Source organism: Somniosus microcephalus, unplaced genomic scaffold (assembly GCF_052327205.1).
Source record: "Somniosus microcephalus isolate GS21.2 unplaced genomic scaffold, FLI_Smic_1.0 unresolved_chr8, whole genome shotgun sequence".
NCBI lineage: Eukaryota > Metazoa > Chordata > Chondrichthyes > Squaliformes > Somniosidae > Somniosus > Somniosus microcephalus.
This window is the reverse complement of record NW_028225186.1, coordinates 29,498,765-29,518,567: the sequence shown is the minus strand read 5'-3', so window position 1 is coordinate 29,518,567 and position 19,803 is coordinate 29,498,765. Positions and strand designations below refer to the sequence as shown.

At 47.1% G+C, this 19,803-nt stretch overlaps 4 non-coding genes across 4 annotated transcripts; 2 read left to right on the top strand and 2 right to left on the bottom strand.

Annotated features, from left to right (window-relative positions):
- Nucleotides 1-3,481: 3,481 nt before the first annotated feature.
- trnai-aau (transfer RNA isoleucine (anticodon AAU)) lies at nucleotides 3,482-3,555 on the bottom strand. Its single transcript has one exon. It is a non-coding gene; the product is annotated as a tRNA-Ile (tRNA).
- Nucleotides 3,556-8,400: 4,845 nt separating this feature from the next.
- Nucleotides 8,401-8,482, top strand: trnas-cga (transfer RNA serine (anticodon CGA)). The gene has a single exon. It is a non-coding gene; the product is annotated as a tRNA-Ser (tRNA).
- Nucleotides 8,483-11,676: 3,194 nt separating this feature from the next.
- Nucleotides 11,677-11,751, top strand: trnai-aau (transfer RNA isoleucine (anticodon AAU)). The gene has a single exon. It is a non-coding gene; the product is annotated as a tRNA-Ile (tRNA).
- A 5,307-nt stretch (nucleotides 11,752-17,058) lies between these two features.
- trnas-uga (transfer RNA serine (anticodon UGA)) lies at nucleotides 17,059-17,140 on the bottom strand. The gene has a single exon. It is a non-coding gene; the product is annotated as a tRNA-Ser (tRNA).
- Between the last annotated feature and the right edge of the window lie 2,663 nt (nucleotides 17,141-19,803).

Here is a 19,803-nt window from a genome sequence, read left to right as displayed (position 1 = left end):
ACTATCTCCCCATAGACCTGTATCAATCGCAAACTAATCCCACTGCCCCACTCTCTCCCCAAAGCCCTGTAACAATCCCAAACTAATCCCACTGTCCCGCTCTCTCCCCAAAGCCCTGTAATAATCCCAAACTAATCCCACTGACCCGCTATCTCCCCATAGCCCTGTATCAATCCCCAAACTAATCCCAGTGCCCCGCTCACACCCGATAGACCTGTATCAATCCCAAACTAATCCCACTGCCCCGCTCTCTCCCCAAAGCCCTGTAACAATCCCAAACTAATCCCACTGACCCGCTCTCACCCCATAGCCCTGAATCAATCCCAAACTAATCCCACTGCCCTGCTCACACCCCATAGACCTGTATCAATCACAAACTAATCCCACTGCCCCGCTCTGACCCCATAGCCCTGAATCAATCCCAAACTAATCCCACTGCCCCGCTCTCATCCCATAGCCGTGAATCAATCCCAAACTAATCCCACTGCCCCGCTCACACCCCATAGACCTGTATCAATCACAAACTAATCCCACTGCCCCGCTCTCACCCCATAGCCGTGAATCAATCCCAAACTAATCACACTGCCCCACTCACACCCCATAGACCTGTATCAATCACAAACTAATCCCACTGCCCCGCTCTCACCCCATAGCCCTGAATCAATCCCAAACTAATCACACTGCCCCACTCACACCCCATAGACCTGTATCAATCCCAAATAAATCCCAGTGCCCCACTCTCTCCCCATAGCCCTGCGCCGGCACTTTGAAAGAGCTCTGCAATTAATTTCATTCACCTGCCCTTTCCTCATAGCCCTGTAATGTTTTTCCTTCAAGTATTTATTCAACTTCCTTTTGAAAGTTACTATTGAATCTGCTTCCACCGCCCTTTCAGGCAGCGCATTCCAGATCACAACAACTTGCTGCTTAAAAAAAATGTTTCCTCATGTCACCTCTGGTTCTTTTGCCAATCACCATAAATCTGCGTCCTCTGGTTACCGAACCTTCTGCCAGTGGAAACACTTTCTTCTTATTTATGCTATCAAAACTATTCATAATTTTGAACATCTCTATCAAATCTCCTCTTAACCCTCTCTGCTCTAAGGAGAACAATCCCAGCTTCTCCAGTCTCTCCACATAATTAAATTCCCTCATCCCTGGTACCATTCTGGTAAATCTCCTCTGCACCATCTCTAAGACCTTGACATCCTGTGTTGACTTTAACAACATAGCACTGATTTGACACGTTCCTGTGAAAGATCATTGGTCATTAAGAGATTGTAAATCTCACCTGCTTGCTGCTGGGGTTTGCCGATGTTGAGCTGAGACTGTAAGTGCAATGGTTTTGAAATCACAATCAGAGGGGATGTGGTCTAGACATCACATGAATGAAATGACAGTTTCATCTTAAAAAGGAGAAGTGTAAGTGAAGGCAGTCCACGAGGAGGCTGGGTTGGCTCGAGTGTGTCATGGGCTGTAGTAACCCACTGTCCAAACTGCCTACTGTGGGCAGCAGCAGCTGGGAGCCCCTTTCTTTATATTTACAACTTCCCTTCTCCACCTCTCCCCTCCTGCTGAAACCCATCACAACTGGTCCTCTGCTCAGCCATTGCCCACAGCCAGCAGGGCGAGTGGACAAGAAGCCAGGCTCATTCACCCTCTCCCTAACACAGGGCCACAGATACCAATTGTAACCGCCGCCCAGGCTCAGGTCAGCTCCCTCAGCACAGGCCGGGGATGAAGCCTGGGCCTTTCCAAATGCAAGGAAGCAAGAAACAAATACTGGCCAGGAAAGTCTCAGCGAGTTCGAGTAAACTGTGCGTTTGTTTGATTGAAACCAAAACAGCTTCGAACACGAGGATGCTTCACACAGGTGGAGAAATTCAGTTCACTTTTTCGACACAATTCAAAGCAGCAGAAGCAATGAACATGCTGAAATCGGCAAATATGAACACATATATCACTAAGCAACAATAGAATAAGGAGCATATGGCACAGAAAAGGAAGAAATGAAAGAAAGATTCAAAGAAAGAAAGAAAGTACAAGGACTTTGGGTTTTATACACGGGCACTGTGTTTCTTTCTGCGCCGGGACAGCAGAGGGCACAATCGGAACATCAGCCACATTAGTGCCTGAAACATGGTTCAATAGGAACAAGAGGAGGCCATTCAGCCCCTTGAGCCTTTCGAACAGGAACAGGAGGAGGCCATTCAGCCCCTCGGGTCTGTCAAACCGGAACAGGAGGAGGCCATTCAGCCCCTTGAGCCTGTCGAGCAGGAACAGGAGGAGGCCATTCAGCCCCTCGAGCCTGTCAAACCGGAACAGGAGGAGGCCATTCAGTCCCTCGAGCCTGTCAAACCGGAACAGGAGGAGTCCATTCAGCCCCTCGAGCCTGTCAAACCGGGAAAGGAGGAGTCCATTCAGCCCCTCGAGCCTGTCAAACCAGAACAGGAGGAGGCCATTCAGCCCCTCGAGCCTGTCAAACCGGGACAGGAGGAGACCATTCAGCCCCTTGAGCCTGTCGAACAGGAAGAGGGGGAGGCCATTCAGCCCCTCGAGTCTGTCAAACCGGAACAGGAGGAGGCCATTCAGCCCCTCGAGCCTGTCGAACAGGAACAGGAGGAGGCCATTCAGCCCCTCGAGCCTGTCAAACAGGAACAGGAGGAGGCCATTCAGCCCCTTGAGCCTGTCAAACAGGAACAGGAGGAGGCCATTCAGTCCCTCGAACCCGTTACACTGGAACAGGAGGCCATTCAGCCCCTCGAGCCTGTTACACAGGAGGAGGCCATTCAGCCCCTCGAGCATGTTACACAGGAACAGGAGGAGGCCATTCAGCCCCTCGAGCATGTTGCACAGGAACAGGAGTAGGCCATTCAGCCCCTCAAGCCTGTTACACTGGAACAGGAGGCCATTCAGCCCCTCGAGCCTGTTACAATGGAACAGGAGGACATTCAGCCCCTCAAGCCTGTTACACAGGAACAGGTGGAGGCCAGTCATTCCCTTGATCCAGTTACACAGGAACAGCTAATTTATTATTAATGTTTCATGAGATGTGTTTGCTCTGAAATAAATTGTTAAAAATTTCAACCTGCATTTGCCGGGAATCGAACCCGGGTCTCCCGCGTGGCAGGCGAGAATTCTACCCCTGAACCACCAATGCTGACAGTGACAATAAAACCCATTTTCCAGTAGCTACAATTTATTTTTGACTTTTGTTAATAGAAGCGAGGACACTGCGGTAAAATAAAAAGCGAAATGCAGCAGATGCTGGATCAGAAATTGTTCATTAAATGTTGGAAACACTCCACAGGTCAGGGAACATCTGTGGACAGAAAAACACAGGGTTAACCTTTCAGGTCCATGAGCTCTCGGTAGAACTAAGATTTTGCAGCTTTGTAGGTCCCGTGTGAGTTTCCTTCCAAACTTTTAAACTGCTCAAAAATTACAAAATTAAGAAACTAACCTTCCCTCGAAAAATAAATGGCCCGTACGGGGATCGAACCCACGACCTTGGCGTTATTAACACCACGCTCTAACCAACTGAGCTAACCAGCCCATCTGTAAAGTTCATCTATAGTACCGTCCCTGTTTCTGGTCTTTGCCAGCTAAGTCACTTTGTCTTTGAAGGCTGTAAAAGAAGGACTTGCATTTCCACAGGGCTTTCACGACCTCAGGACATCCTAAAGTGCTTTACAGCCAATGAATACTTTTTGAACTGTTTTGCATCTGTAACAGGTAGATTGGTCAGGAGGAGGTCAAGTAGGTTTTCCCCTCGTGTTGGTTCCCTCACCACCTGCCGCAGGCCCAGACTGGCAGCCATGTCCTTAAGGACTCGAACAACTCGGTCAGTAGTGCTGCTACCGAGCCACTCTTGGTGATGGGCATTGAGGCCCCCCACCCAGAGTACATTCTGTGCCCTTGCTGCCTTCAGAGCTTCTTCCAAGTGGTGTTCAACATGGAGGAGTACTGATTCATCAGCTGAGGGAGGGTGGTAGGTGGTAATCAGCAGGAGGTTTCCTTGCCCATGATGTTCCTGTGCAACAGGCTTGAGGGGCTGAATGGCTTCCTCCTTTTCCTGCATAACAGGCTTAACAGGCTGAATAGCCTCCTCCTGTTCCTGCATAACAGGCTCGAGGGGCTGAATGGCCTCCTCCTGTTCCTGCATAACAGGCTCGAGGGGCTGAATGGCCTCCTCCTGTTCCTGTGTAACAGGCTTGAGGGGCTGATTGGCCTCCTGCAGTTCCTGTATAACAGGCTTGTGGGGCTGAATGGCCTCTTCCTATTTATGTGTAACAGACTCGAGGGGCTGAATGGCCTCCTCCTGTTCCTGTATGATAGGCTCGATGGGCTGAATGGCCTCTTCCAATTTATGTGTAACAGACTCAAGGGGCTGAATGGCCTCCTCCTGTTCCTGTGTAACAGGCTTGAGGGGCTGAATGGCTTCCTCCTTTTCCTTCATAACAGGCTTAACAGGCTGAATAGCCGCCTCCTGTTCCTGCATGACAGGCTCGAGGGGCTGAATGGCCTCCTCCTGTTCCAGTGATACAGGCTTGAGGGGCTGAATGGCTTCCTCCTTTTCCTGCATAACAGGCTTAATAGGCTGAATAGCCTCCTCCTGTTCCTGTATAACAGGCTCGTGTGTCTGAATTGTCTCCTCTTGTTCCTGTGTAACAGCTTGAGGGGCTGAATGGCCTCCTCCTGTTACTGTGTAACAGGCTCGAGGGGCTGAATGGCATCCTCCTGTGCATGTATAACAGGCTCGAGGGGCTGAATGGCCTCCTCCTGTTCATGTATAACAGGCTTGAGGGGCTGAATGGCCTCCTCCTGTTCCCGTATAACAGACTCGTGTGTCTGAATTGCCTCCTCCTGTTCCAGTGTAGCAGGCTTGAGGGACTGAATGTCCTCCTCCTGTTCATGTGTGGCAGGTTTGAGGGGCTGAATGGCCTCCTGCTGTTCCTGTGAAACAGACTCGTGGGTCTGAATTGCCTCCTCCTGTTCCTTTATAACAGACTCGTTGGTCTGAATTGCCTTCTCCTGTTCCTTTATAACTGGATCATGGGCCTGATTTGCCTCCTCTTCATCCTATGTAACAGGTTCGAGGGGCTGAATGGAGTTCTACTGTTCTTGTACAGATCTTGTATCGCTGAACGGCTTCCTCCTGTCCAATGCAACAGGCTCGAGGCGTTAAAGGCCTCCTCTTGTCCCTGTGTAACAGGCTCGCGGGGCTGAATGGCCTCCTCCTGTTCCTGTATAACAGGCTAAAGGGGCTGAATGGCCTCCTCCTGTTCCTGTGCAAAAGGGTCATGGGACTGAATGGTCTCCTCCTGTTCCTATGTAAAACGGCCATGGGACTGAATGGCCTCCTCCTGCTCCTGTGTAACTGACTCAGAGGTTGAGAGTACTCAGAGGGAAAGTGTCGGGGCGGTAGTTTCCCTTCTCTGAATGACCGATTTACTGCAAAATGTACCGTCAGTGGAGGAACCACCGAACCCACAACTTTTGAATGCTTTAATCTGTCCATACAACTAAGAAGTCCAATGCGCTATCCATTGCGCCACAAAGCCAATTACGTAAAGTTCTATTACAAAAGCAAAATAGTGTTGATGCTGGAAATCTTAAATATAAACAGATGAAATGCTGGAAACACTCTGCAGGTCAGGCAGCATTCCATGTCTGTTTAAAAGGGGTCTACTTTCAGTCCCGGATCATTCTGTGTCTGTTTAATAGGGACATGCTGTCAGTCCCGGATCATTCTGTGTCTGTTTAAAAGGGACATGCTGTCAGTCCCGGTTTATTCTGTGTCTGTTTAAAAGGGACATGCTGTCAGTCCCGGATCATTCTCTGTCTGTTTAAAAGGGATGTGCTGTCAGTCCCGGATTATTCTGTGTCTGTTTAAAAGGGATGTACTGTCAGTCCAGGATCACTCTGTGTCTGTTTAAAAGGGATGTGCTGTCAGTCCCGGGTCATTCTGAGTCTGTTTAAAAGGGATGTGTTGTCAGCCCCGGATCATTCTGTGTCTGTTTAAAAGGGATGTGCTGTCTGTCCCGGAGTATTCTGTGTCTGTTTAAAAGGGATGTACTGTCAGTCCAGGATCACTCTGTGTCTGTTTAAAAGGGATGTGCTGTCAGTCCCGGGTCATTCTGAGTCTGTTTAAAAGGGATGTGCTGTCAGTCCCGGATCATTCTGTGTCTGTTTAAAAGGGATGTGCTGTCGGTCCCTGGTCATTCTGTATCTGTTTAAAAGGGATGTGCTGTCAGTCCCTGGTCATTCTGGGTCTGTTTAAAAGGGATGTGCTGTCAGTCCCGGATCATTCTGTGTCTGTTTAAAAGGGATGTGCTGTCAGTCCCGGATCATTCTGTGTCTGTTTAAAAGGGATGTGCTGTAAGTCCCTGGTCATTCTGTATCTGTTTAAAAGGGATGTGCTGTCAGTCCCTGGTCATTCTGGGTCTGTTTAAAAGGGATGTGCTGTCGGTCCCGGATCATTCTGTGTCTGTTTAAAAGGGATGTGCTGTAAGTCCCTGGTCATTCTGTGTCTGTTTAAAAGGGATGCGCTGTCAGTCCCGAATCATTCTGTGTCTGTTTAAAAGGGATGTGCTGTCAGTCCCGGATCATTCTGTGTCTGTTTAAAAGGGATGTGCTGTAGGTCCCTGGTCATTCTGTGTCTGTTTAAAAGGGATGTGCTGTCAGTCCCGGATCATTCTGTGTCTGATTAAAACGGGTGTTACATAATATTATAGAGTCTGCCCCACAGAAACAGTCCATTTGCACGAACTGGTCTCCACACGAGGCTCCTCCTTCTCTATTTCTCCTCACCCCCCAAATAAAACTAGAATCAGTAATGGTAACCATGAAACTATCGGATTGTCGTAAAAACCCATCTGGTTCACGAATGTCTTTCAGGGAAAGAAATCTGCCATCCTTACCTGGTCTGGCCTTTGTGTGACTCCAGTCCCACAGCAATGTGGTTGATTCCTAACTGCCCTCTGAAATGGCCTCGCAAGCCACTCAGTTGTAACAAACCACTATGAAACAAAATAATAAAAATGAAGCTGGACGGACCACCTGGCCTGATCCATATCAGCCTCCTCCTGAGGTCCCCACCATCACAGAAGCAAGTCTTCAGCCAATTCGATTCACTCCACGTGATATCAAGAAAAGGCTGAGCACACTGGATACAGCAATGGCTCTGGGCCCTGACAACACCCCGGCTATCATTCTGAAGACTTGTGCTCCAGCCAAGCTGTTCTAGTACAGCTACAACACTGGCATCTATCCAACAATGTGGAAGACTGCCCAGGTATGTCCTGTCCACAAAAAGCAGGACAAATCCAATCCAGCCAATTACCACCCCATCAGTCTACTCTCTACTCTCAATCATCAGCAAAGTGATGGAAGGTTTCATCCACAGTGCTGTAAAGTGGCACTTACTGACCAATAACCTGCTCATTGATGCCCGGCTTGGGTTCTGCCAAGAGCACTCGGCTCCCGACTTCGTTAAAACCTTGGTCCAACATGAACAAAGGAGCTGACCACCAACATCCTGGGGGTTACCATTGAACATAAATACTGTGACAACAAGAGAAGGTCAGAGGCTAGGCATTCTGCGTCGGGTGTCTCACCTCCTGACTCCCCAAAGCCTTTCTACCATCTACAAGGCACAAGTAAGGAGTGTGATGGAATACTCTCCACTTGCCTGGATGAGTGCAGCTCCAACAACACTCAAGAAGTTCGACACCATCCAGGACAATGCAGCCCGCTTGATTGGCACCCCATCCACCCCCTTAAACATTCACTCCCTCCACCACCGGCGCACCGTGGCTGCAGTGCGTACCATCTACAAGATGCACTGCAGCAACTCACCAAGGCTTCTTCAGCAGCACCTGCCAAACACGCAACCTCTTCCACCTAGAAGGACAAGCGCAGCAGGCGCATGGGAACACCCCCACCTCCAAGTTCCCCTCCAAGTCACACACCATTCTGACTTAGAAGTATATTGCCGATCCTTCATCGTCGCTGGGTCAAAATCCTGGAACTCCCTCCCTAACAGCACTGTGGGAGTACCTTCACCACACGGACTGCAGCGGTTCAAGAAGGCGGCTCACCACCACCTTCTCAAGGGGCAATTAGGGATGGGCATTTAATGCTGGCCTTGCCAGAGCACCCACATCCCATAAACGAATTTAAATAACCCTTCCAGCATATCCTTCTATTCCTTTCTCCCTTCCTCTTAAATGCATCTGTAGTATTCGCCTCAACTACTGCATTCTCAGCGCTCTTTGGCCAAAGATGTTAATCCTGAATTCCCTGCTGGATTTATCGGTGAGTATTTATGACCTGTCTTCTCTGAGCTAGTTCCTGACTCACTCACAGTAGGAAGCATTTTCACACTGCTAATGTGCACCTGCGATGGCCGAGTGGTTAAGGCGTTGGACTCGAAATCCAATGAGGTTTGCCCGCGCAGGTTCGAACCCTGCTCGCAGCAACTTTGATGCAAATTCTTTATTTTATTTCATCGGCTCCCTGTGCCGATCACTGGCCCCGAAATTGATCAGAATTCCCTCCACTGCACTTTATTACACTGATTAACCCAAAGTTCCAATTGAAACACTAATAATTTATCGGCATCAATTAGATATTGTGGATTTGTTGGGAACTAGTGAGCAATACACACACAAAGCAGCATCAAAAATACTAATTAATAAAGAGCCCTGCAGTGTTTGGTAGGGAATCACCTTCAGCTAGTAAGTGGGAACACGGTTTGGTTTTATAAAACTGAACACGAATTAAAAAGTGTGTAAAAAGACCGTTGCAGGACTCGAACCTGCAATATTCTGATAACCTCAAAATTAATATCGAAGTCTGACGCCTTATCCATTAGGCCACACGAACAGTAGAAGTAATTTGTAGATCAGCGCCATCTGTGGACAGATAGACACAGGGTCAACCATCCAATTCCTTGAGTTCTCGGCAGAACTAAGGTTTTGCAGCTTTGCTTCAAAGTATTCCAGCTCCAATCTTTTCAGCAAATAGCAAAATTAAGAAACTACCCACACCATCCAAAAGTAAATGGCCCGTACGGGGATCGAACTCGCGACCGTGGCGTTATTAGCACCACACTCTAACCTACTGAGCTAACAGGCCTGCTTTAACTCCTTTTGCTGTTAAATTCAATTTATGTTGATTTTTGGTTTTTGTCAGTTGTCAGTGCTCCGGTTTCCTCCCACAGTCCAAAGATGTGCGGGTTAGGTTGATTGGCTATGATAAATTAACCCTTAGTGTTAGGGGGATTAAATACGTGGGGTTACGGGGATAGGGTGGGATATGTGTTGGTGCAGGGGTTACGGGGATCGGGTGGGATATGTGTCGGTGCAGGTTCGATGGGCCGAAATGGCCTCTATCTGCACTGTGGGGTTTCTGTGATTCTGTGACTTCGAAGGCTGTAAAAGAAAGACTCTGATTTCTACAGCGCCTTTCACCTGAGGACGTCTCAAAGCGCTTTACAGGCAATGTAGTTGTAGTTGTAGTTGTAGTCACTGTTGTAATGTAGGAAAAACAGCAGCAGCCAATTTGTGCACAGCAAGCTCCCACAATCGAGGATCACCTGTTTTAGTGATGTTGATTTGAGGATAAACATTGGCTACAGGACACCGGGGTAAACCTCATCATCCCCTGCTCTTCTTCCAATAGTGCCATGGGATCTTTTATGTCCACCCGAGAGGGCAGAGGGGGCCTCAGTTTTGGAATTGTATTCCACCACAATCTGTAACCTTATGGACCGGCATATCCCTCACCCGACCATTAGCATCAAGACAGGGGACCAACCCTGGTTCAATGAGGAGTGTAGAAGAGCATTTCAGGAGCAGCACCAGGCGTACTGAAAATGAGCTGCCAACCTCATGAAGTTACAACACAGGACTACACACATGCTAAGCTATGGAAACAGCATGTGTAGACAGAGCGAAGCGATCCAACAACCAACGGATCAGATCAAAGCTCTGCAATCCTGCCACATCCAGTCGTGACGATTTTAATTTAATGTAATTTGTTCCTAGGACTTGTGCATCGCTGGCAAGGCCAGCATTAATTGCCTATCCCTAATTGCCCTTGAGAAGGTGGTAGTGAGAAGCCCTCTTGACCCGCTGCAGTCAATGAGGTGACGGTACTCCAATAGTACTGTTAGGGAGGGATTTCCAGGATTTTGACCTTGCGACGATGAAGTTATGGTGACATATTTTCACGTCGGGATGGTGTGTAACTTGGAGGGGAACTTGGAGGTGATGGTGTTCCCATGCACCGGCTGCCCTTATAAGAACATAAGAAATAGGAGCAGGAGTAAGCCATTCGGCCCCTCGAGCCTGCTCCACCATTCAATAAGTTCACGGCTGATCTGATCTTGGCCTTAACTCCACTTTTCTGCCTGTTCCCCCTTAACCCTTGACTCTCCAATAGTTCAACAATCTGTCTATCTCAGCCATGAATATAATCAATGACTCAGGCTCCACAGCTCTCTGGGGTAGATAATTCCAAAGATTCACAACCCTCTGAGAGAAGAAATTCCTCCTCATCTGCGTCTTAAATGGACAAATCCTTATTCTGAAACTATGCCACCTGATTCTAGATTCCCCCATGAGGGAAAACGCCCTCTCAGCATCTACCCTGTCAAGCTTCCTCAGAATCTTATATGTTCCAATCAGATCACCTCTCATTCTTCTAACCCCCAATGAGTATAGGCCCAACCTGCTCAACCTTTCCTCATAAGACAGTCCCTTCATCCCAGGAATCAACCTAGAGAACCTTCTCTGAACTGTCTCCAATGCAAGTATATCCCTCCTTAAATAAGGAGAACAAAAATGTATGCAGTCCTCTAGGCGTGGCCTCACCTGTACAGCTGTAGCAAGACTTCCCTACTTTTATACTCCATGCCCCTTGCAATAAAGGCCAACCTTCCATTTGCCTACTTAATTACTGCATGCTAACTTTTTGTGTTTCATCTACGAGGACACCCAGATCCCTCTTAACCGCAGCATTCTGTCGTCTCTCTCCATTTCAATAATATTTTGCTTTTCTGTTCCCTCCATGGCCTCGCCCCTCCCTATCTCTGTAATCTCCTTCAGCCCCACAACCCCCTGAGATATCTGCGCTCCTCTAATCCAGCCCTCTTGAGCATCCCTGATTATAATCGCTCAACCTTCCTGTTGCCCTAAGCTTTGGAATTCCCTGCCTAAACCTGTCCACCTCTCTTTCCTCCTTTAAGATGCTCCTTATAACCTATCTCTTTGACCAAGCTTTTGGTCACCTGCCCGAATTTCTCCTTATGTGGATTGGTGTCAAATGTTTTGTCTGAAAATACTCCTGTGCAGCGCCTTGGGACGTTTTACTACGTTAATGGTGCTATATAAATGCAAGTTGTTGTTGATGATGGTGGTAGCTGATTCGGTGATGGTCTTGCTGTTGAATGTGAAGGGGCGGTGGTTAGACTTTCGCTTGTTGGAGCTGGCCATTGCCTGGCACTTGTGTTGGCTGTTGTCATGTGTGGCACACAGTGCCATATGTACAGTATTTGCCGATAGGATAGTGTATGATTGACAACTGCAGGTGTATGCTGAAAGATTAATACAGGAAATTGTCAGCTAGAGTCTCAAAAATATAAGCTTATACACATGAACCAAACCCAATGGCCGGTTAGCTCAGTTGGTTTAGAGCGTGGTGCTAATAACGCCAAGGTCGCGGGTTCGATCCCCGTACGGGCCATTTGATTTTTGGTAGAGAGGGTAGTTTCTTGATTTTGTTATTTGTTGAAAAGTTTGGATGGAAACTCACACGGGACCTGCAATACTTTGAAGCAAAGCTGGAAATCCTGACTTATGACCTGCGGAGCATTTCCAACATAAAATGAACAATTCCAGATCCATCGGGACTTCTCGTATTTCAATCAGTGAACGGTTCACAGCTGCTGATTGGTTTGGAGTGCAAAGAATAGAACTGAAATAAATACAATCCCGGGGTTTAATCACTCATTATTAACATACCGCCAGAAACAGACCGTTCGGTCCAACCAGTCCATGCCGCCGTTTATGCTTCACTCGAGCCTCCTCCAGTCTTTCCTCATCTAAATCTATCAGCATAACCCTCTATTGACTTCTCCCACATTTGCTTACCTAGCCTCCTCTAAAATGCATCTAAACTATTCGCTTCAACCACTCCCTGTGGTAGCGAGTTCCACATTCTCACCACTCTCTGGGTAAAGATGTTTCTGCTGAATTCCCGATTGGATTTCTTGCTGGCTATCTTATATTGATGGCCTCTAGTTATGCTCTTCCCCACAAGTGGAATCATTCTCTCTGTATCCACTCTATCAAAACCTTTCATAATTTTAAAGATCTTTTAAAGTGACCTCCCTATTCTTCCTAGCATAATGAAATATGTCACACTTATTTTTGTTCAAATTCATTTGCCAATGCTATGCCCATTCTGCAAGTTTATTAATGTCCTCCTGTAACTTGTTGCAGTCCTCCCCAGTATTGACTATCCCCCCCAATTTGGTGTCATCTGCAAATTTATAAATTGTGTTTCTGATTACTAAGTCTAAATCGTTAATATAAATTGCGAACAGCAGTGGCTCCAGCTCTGATACTTGTGGAACACCACTACCCACCTTCTGCCACTGTGAATAAGCTACCCGGTAGTCGGACTATCTGCCTTCTCTCCTTAAACCAGCCAGCAATCCAGTCTGCTACTTCTCGCCTGACTCCGGATTCGATGACCTTGTTCATCAGTCTATTATGAGGTACATTATCGAAGGCCTTCTGAAAATCCAGATAAATTACATCTACTGCATTACCATTGTCTACTCTCTCTGTTGGTTTGGAGTGCATAGAATGAGACTGAAATGACATCGGCGATCTCCAGTTCCCTGCTCCCCTCACCCACTCCAACCTAACTCCCTCTGAACTTGCAGCACTCCGTTCTCTCCGATCCAACCCTAACATTGTCATTAAACCTGCTGACAAAGGTGGTGCTGTTGTTGTTTGGAGAACCGTCCTCTAACATCCAGAGGCTGAACGGCAACTCACTGACAGCTCCTCCTACCTCCCCCTGGACCATGACCCCACTACTGAACATCAAGCAGTTGTTTCCAAGACTGTCACTGACCTCATCTCCTCTGCAGATCTTCCCCCAATGGCCGCCAACCTCTCAGTTCCTCAACACTGCACTGCCCACTTCTACATCCTTCCCAAGATCCACAAACAGGACTGCCCTGGTTGACCAATTGTTGCAGCCTGTTCTTGCTCCACAGAAATGATTTCTTCCTATCTTCACTCTATTTTTTCTCGACTTGTCCAGTCCCTTCCCGCCTACATGCACGATTCTTCCAACACCCTCCGTACTTTAACAGTTTCCAGTTTCCTGGCCCCAAACGTCTCCTTTCCACTCTGGATGTCCATTCCCTCTACACCTCCATCCACCACCAGGACAGCCTTAAGCGGCTCCACTTCTTCCTTGAACAGAGGCCCCACCAGTCCCCATCCACCACCGCCTTCGTCCGCCTGGCTGCACTTGTTCTCACATTGTACAACTTCTCCTTTGATTCCACTCACTTCCTCCAAATTAAAGGTGTTGCTATAGGTACCTGCATGGGCCCTAGCTATGCCTGCCTTTTTGTGGGATATGTGGAACATTCTTTGTTCAAGTCCTACTCAGGTCCCCTTCCTCACCTCTTTTTCTGGTACATTGATGATTGTATTGGTGCTGTTTCCTGCTCTCGCCCTGAACTAGATAATTTCTTTCACTTCGCCTCCAATTTCCACCCTTCCCTCACCTTCACATGGTCCATCTCCGAATCTTCCCTTCCCTTCCTCGACTTCTCTGTCTCCATTTCTGGGGATAGGCTATCGACCAACATCCACTATAAGCCCACTGACTCCCACAGCTACCTGGAACACACTTCCTCCCACCACACTTGCTGTAAGGGCTCATAGAAACATAGAGACATAGAGACATAGAAGGTAGGAGCAGGAGTAGGCCATTCAGCCCCTCGAGCCTGCTCCACCATTCAATGAGATCATGGCTGATCATCCAAATTCAGTACCCTGTCCCTGCCTTCTCCCCATATCCCTTGATCCCTTTACCTTAAGAAATATATCTAACTCCTACTTGAATATATTTAATGAATTTGCCTCCACTGACTTCTGTGGTAGAGAATTCCACAGGTTCACCACTCTCTGGATGAAGTAATTCCTCCTCATCTCTGTCCTAAATGGCTTACCCCTTATCCTTAGGCTGTGACCCTGGTTCTGGAATCCCCGGCCATCGGGAACATCCTTACTGCATCTAGTCTGTCTAGTCCTGTTCGTATTTTATAAGTATCAATTAGATCACCTCTCATTCTTCTAAACTCCAGCGAGTATAAGACCCAATCTCTCCTCATATGTCATTCCTGCCATCTCAGGTATCAGTCTGGTGAATCTTCACTGCTCTCACTCCATGGCAAGAACATCCTTCCTCAGATAAGGTGACCAAAACTGCACACAATGCTCAAGATGTGGTCTCACCAAGGCCCTGTACAACTGCAGCAAGACATCCTTGCTCCTGTACTCGAACCCTCTCGCTACGAAGGCCAACATACCATTTGCCTTCTTAACCGCCTGCTGCACCTGCATGCTTACCTTCAGCGACTAGTGCACAAGGACACCCAGGTCTAGTTGCACTTCCCCTTCTCCCAATCTATTGACGTTCAGATAATAATCTGCCTTCCTGTTTTTGCCACCAAAGTGGACAACCTCGCATTTATCCACATTATACTGCATCGGACATGCTTCTTCCCAATCACCCAACCTGTCCAAATCATACTGGAGTTTCTCGGCATCCTCCTCACAGCACACATGCCCACCCAACTTTGTTTCATCTGTAAACTTGGAGATATTACATCTAGTTCCCTCATCTAGATCATTAATATATATTGTGAATAACTGGGGTCCTGGCACCAATCCCTGCGGTACCCCACTAGTCACTGCCTGCCACTCGGAAAAAGACACGTTTATTCCAACTCTTTGCTTCCTGTCTGCCAACCAGTTATCTATCCAAGTCAGTACCTTGCCCCCAATCCCATGTGCCTTAACTTTACACGCTAATCTCTTGTGCGGGACGTTCTCAAAAGCCTTCTGAATGTCCAAATACACCACATCCACATAGCATTTCCCCCACTACCGATGTCAGGCTTACCGGTCTATAATTCCCCGTTTTCTCTCTACCACCTTTTTTGAATAGTGGGGTAACATTAGCTACCTTCCAATCCATGGGAACTGTTCCAGAGTCTATCGAATTTTTGAAGATGACCAGCAATGCATCTACTATTTCTAGGGCCACTTCCTTAAGTACACTAGGATGTCGATTATCAGTCCCTGGGGATTTATCCATTCCATTCTATTCCATTCTCCCAGTTTCTCTGTCTCTGTTGCATCTGTTCTGATGAGGCCACCTTCCATACCAGTGCTTCCGGTATGTCTTCCATTTTCCTCAACTGAGGATCCCCCTCTACCATGGTTGACATGACACTCGACCGAGTCTGTTCCATTTCCCACACGACTGCTCTCACCCCTTCCGCTCACTCCCAGAAACATAATAGGGTTCCCCCCTTGTCCTCACCTTTCACCCCACCCGCCTCCACATTCAACGGATCATCCTGCGCCATTTCCACCACCTCCAGCATGATCCCACCACCAAACACATCTTCACCTCCTCCCTTTCAGCATTTCGAAGGGACCGCTCTCTCCATGACAGCCTGGTCCACTCCTCTATCACCCCAACACCCCTTCTCCTTCACCCGGCACCATCCCATTCAAGTGCAGGAGATGCAACACCTGCCCTTTTAACTCCTTCCTTCCCATCGCCCAGGGCACCAAACACTCCTTCCAGGTGAATCAGCGATTACCTGTACTTCTTACAATTTAGTTACTGTATTCGCTGAATCTACATTGTGACACCAAATGGAGATTGGGTGACCGCTTTGCAGAACAGTCGGCAAGTGTGACCCCGAGCTTCCGGTCGCCTGTCACTATAATTATCTACTCCACTCCCTCTCTGATCTCTCCTTCCTTGGCCTGTTGCACTGTTCCAATGAAGCTCTACGTAAGCTCGAGGAACAGCACCTCATCGTTCTATTAGGCACTTTACAGCCATCTGGACTTAACATTGAGTTCAACAATTTCAGACTTTAAATTGGCCCCTGTATTTCTTTAATTTTTTTAATTTGTTCTCATTTTTCCTCACATGATAGTTGTTAATGTTTCTGCCATAATCATTCACACCTCATCTTGAGCCACCTTTTGTTCGTTAACTTGTCCTATTACCTCTCCTTTTGCCTTGCACCATCATCCCTTTTGTAAGTCAATCTCTCCTGCCGTCCATCTATCACAGACATTTCCTTTGTTCTTACCTCGCCTCCACCCACCCCTGCTTAAAAATCCCTCTTCCCTAACCTTTTCCAGTTCTGACGAAGGGTTCGACCTGAAAGGTTAACTCTGTTTCTCCCTCACTCGATGCTGCCTGACCTGCTGAGTGTTTCCAGTATTCTCTGTTGTTGATGAAATGAACAGAGTAACGGAGTTTAATCACTCATTATTAGGATTTGTTGACTCTACTATTGTGTGGCCGCGTGGCCGAATGGATAAGGCGTCTGACTTCGAGTGTAAATTCTGAATGCTATCAGAAAATTGCAGGTTCGAGTCCTGCCGTGGTCGTTTTACACACTTTTTAATTCGGGTTCAACTTTAGAAAACCAAACCGCGTTTCCACTCTTTTCCTTCCAAACATTGCAGGGTTCTTTATTAAATGGAATTTTTACGTGCTGTCTTATGTGTAAATTTCTCACTGATCTTTGCAAATAGTTTCAAACAAATCCACAATTTCTAATTGATGACAAATTAGTGTTTCCAATTGGAACAACAGCTTTGGGTTAATCAGTGTCATAACGTGCAGTGGAGGGAATTCTAATCAGTTTCGGGGCCAGTGATCTCCACAGGGAACCGATGAAATAAAATAAAGAATTTGCAGTAGAATCGCTGCGAGCAGGGTTCGAACCTGCGCGGGGAAACTCCATTGGATTTCAAGTCCAACGCCTTAACCACTCGGCCATCGCAGCTGTGCAAATGTAACTTTTCAACAGTGAAATGACCTATGCAAACTATTAGACAACTTCCCTGCACAATATAAATGGAAGGAAGTTGTGTGACAGCTGCACAGAGACCTGGTTTGGTCACTGTGTACAGTTCTGCGCACTGCACCTTAGAAAGGATATATTGACCTTGGAGGATGTGCGGTGCAGATTCATGAGTGTGTTACCAGGGCTCCAAAGGTTAGGCTAGGAGCAGAGATCACATAATCTAGGCTTGTATTCCCTGGAATATTGAAGATTAAGGGCAGTGATCATAGAAATACAGAAATTTACGCCAGAGAAGGAGGCCATTCGGCCCATCGTGTCTTTGCCAGACGAAAAAGAGATATTTTGCCTAATCCCACTTTCCAGCTCTGGGTCCGTAGCCCTGTAGCTTACAGCACTTCAAGTACATGTCCATAGTGCTTTCTATTAATGTGATCGGTCGTGACTTCCAGATCCGCTCCACTCTCTGTGTGAAAATGGTTCTTGTCAACTCCTCTTTAATCATTTTACCAGTTACATTAAATCTACGCCCCTGATCATTGACATTTCTGCTAAAGGAAATAGGTCCTTCCTATCCACTGTATCTTGGCCCCTCAGAATTTTATGCACCTCAATTAAGTCTCCCGTCCACCTCCTCTGCTCCAAAGAAAACAACCCAACCCCATCCAATCTTTACTTACAGCTAAAATGTTCCAGTCCTGGCAACATGCTAGTAAATCTCCTCGGTACCCTCTCTAGTGCAATTACATCTTTCCTGTAATGTGGTGACCAAAACTGTCTGCAGTATTCTAGCTGTGGCCTAACTAGTGTTTTATACAGTTCAAGCATAACCTCCCTGTTCTTGAATTCTATGCCTTGGTAATAGAAACATAGAAACATAGAAGATAGGAGCAGGAGTAGGCCATTCGGCCCCACGAGCCTGCTCCACCATTCAATGAGATCATGGCTGATCATCCAAATTCAGTACCCGGTCCCTGCTTTCTCCCCATAACCGTTGATCCCTTTCGCCTTAAGAAATATATCCAACTCCTTCTAGAATATATTTAATGAATTGGCCTCTGCTGCCGTCTGTGGTAGAGAATTCCACAGGTTCAGCACTCGCTGGATGAAGAAATTCCTCCTCATCTCTGCCCTAAATGGCTTACCCCTTATCCTTAGACTGTGACCCCTGGTTCTGGATTCACCGACCATCGGGGACATCCTTCCTGCATCTAGTCAGTCCAGTCCTGTCAGAATTTTATACGTTTCAGTTAGATCCCCTCTCATTCTTCTAAACTCCAGTGAGCATAAGCCCGATCGACACAATCTCCCCTCATACATCATTCCTGCCATCCCAGCTATCTGCCTGGTGAATCTTTGCAGAACTCCTTCCATGGCAAGAACATCCTTCCTCAGATAAGGCGACCAAAACTGCACATAATACTCAAGATGTGGTCTCACCAAGGCCCTGTACAACTGCAGCAAGACATCCCTGTTCCTGTGCTCAAACCCTCTCGCTATGAAGGCCAAGATACCATTTGCCTTCTTAACCACCTGCCGCCTAATAAAGGAAAATATTTCCTAGGACTTTTTAACCAATAATAAAAACAGAAACTGCTGGAAATATTCAGCAGCTCATCTGAAATAAAAACAGAAAATGCTGGAAATATTCAGCAGCTCATCTGAAATAAAAACAGAAAATGCTGGAAATATTCAGCAGGCAATCTGAAATAATGACCTGCTGAATATTGCCAGCTCTTTTTGTTTTTATTTCAGATTCCAGCATCCGCAGTCTTTTGCTATTGCCGTCTTAACCACCTTATCTACCTGTTCTGCTACCTTCATGGACCTGTGGACATGCTCTCCAATGTCCCTCTGTTCTTTTACGCTTCTCAATATCCTACCATTTATTGTGTCTTCCTTTGTCCTGTTAGCTCTCTCCTAATGCATTACCTCTCACTTCCACGAATTGAATTCCATTTGCCACTTTTCTGCCCACCTGACCAATTCATTAATAACGTCCGGCAGTCTGGAGCTTTCTTCCTCACTAACAACCACATGGACAATGTTTATATAACATCGGCAAACTTTTTAATCCTACATTGAAGTCTACATCAGTGATATAACACAAAAAGCAAGGGACCGAGTACTGAGCCATGCTAAACCCCACTGAACAGCCTTCCAGTCACAAACTCCCATCGACCACGACACTTTGCTTCCAACTTGTCTCTTTCCTTGGATCCTTTGGGCGTTTACCTGTCTTACCAGTCTGCCATGTGGGCAGATTCTGATTTTTGGATATTGAAGGTAGTTGATAGAGTAGACAGAGGGAAACGTTTTCCACTGGGGCGAGGGATGGGGGGTGGGGGGCAGGTGTGGGGGGCAGGGGGTGAGGTAGACTCTAGGTCAAGGGGACCAAAACTTAAAATAGGAACCAGGCCGTTCAAGAGAGAAATTTGGAAACATTTCTTCATACAAAGAAAGTTCGAACTATGGAACTCCCTCCCACCAAAGGCAGTTGCTGCTAGATCAATTAATGATTGTATATCTGAGATCGATAGACTTTTGCTAGACCAGGGTATTAGGGAAAATAATAGACCTGTTTAACAAAAATTGCTATTAATATAAGTATACTTTAAAAATGATGGCGAATGTGCCCCGCCTGG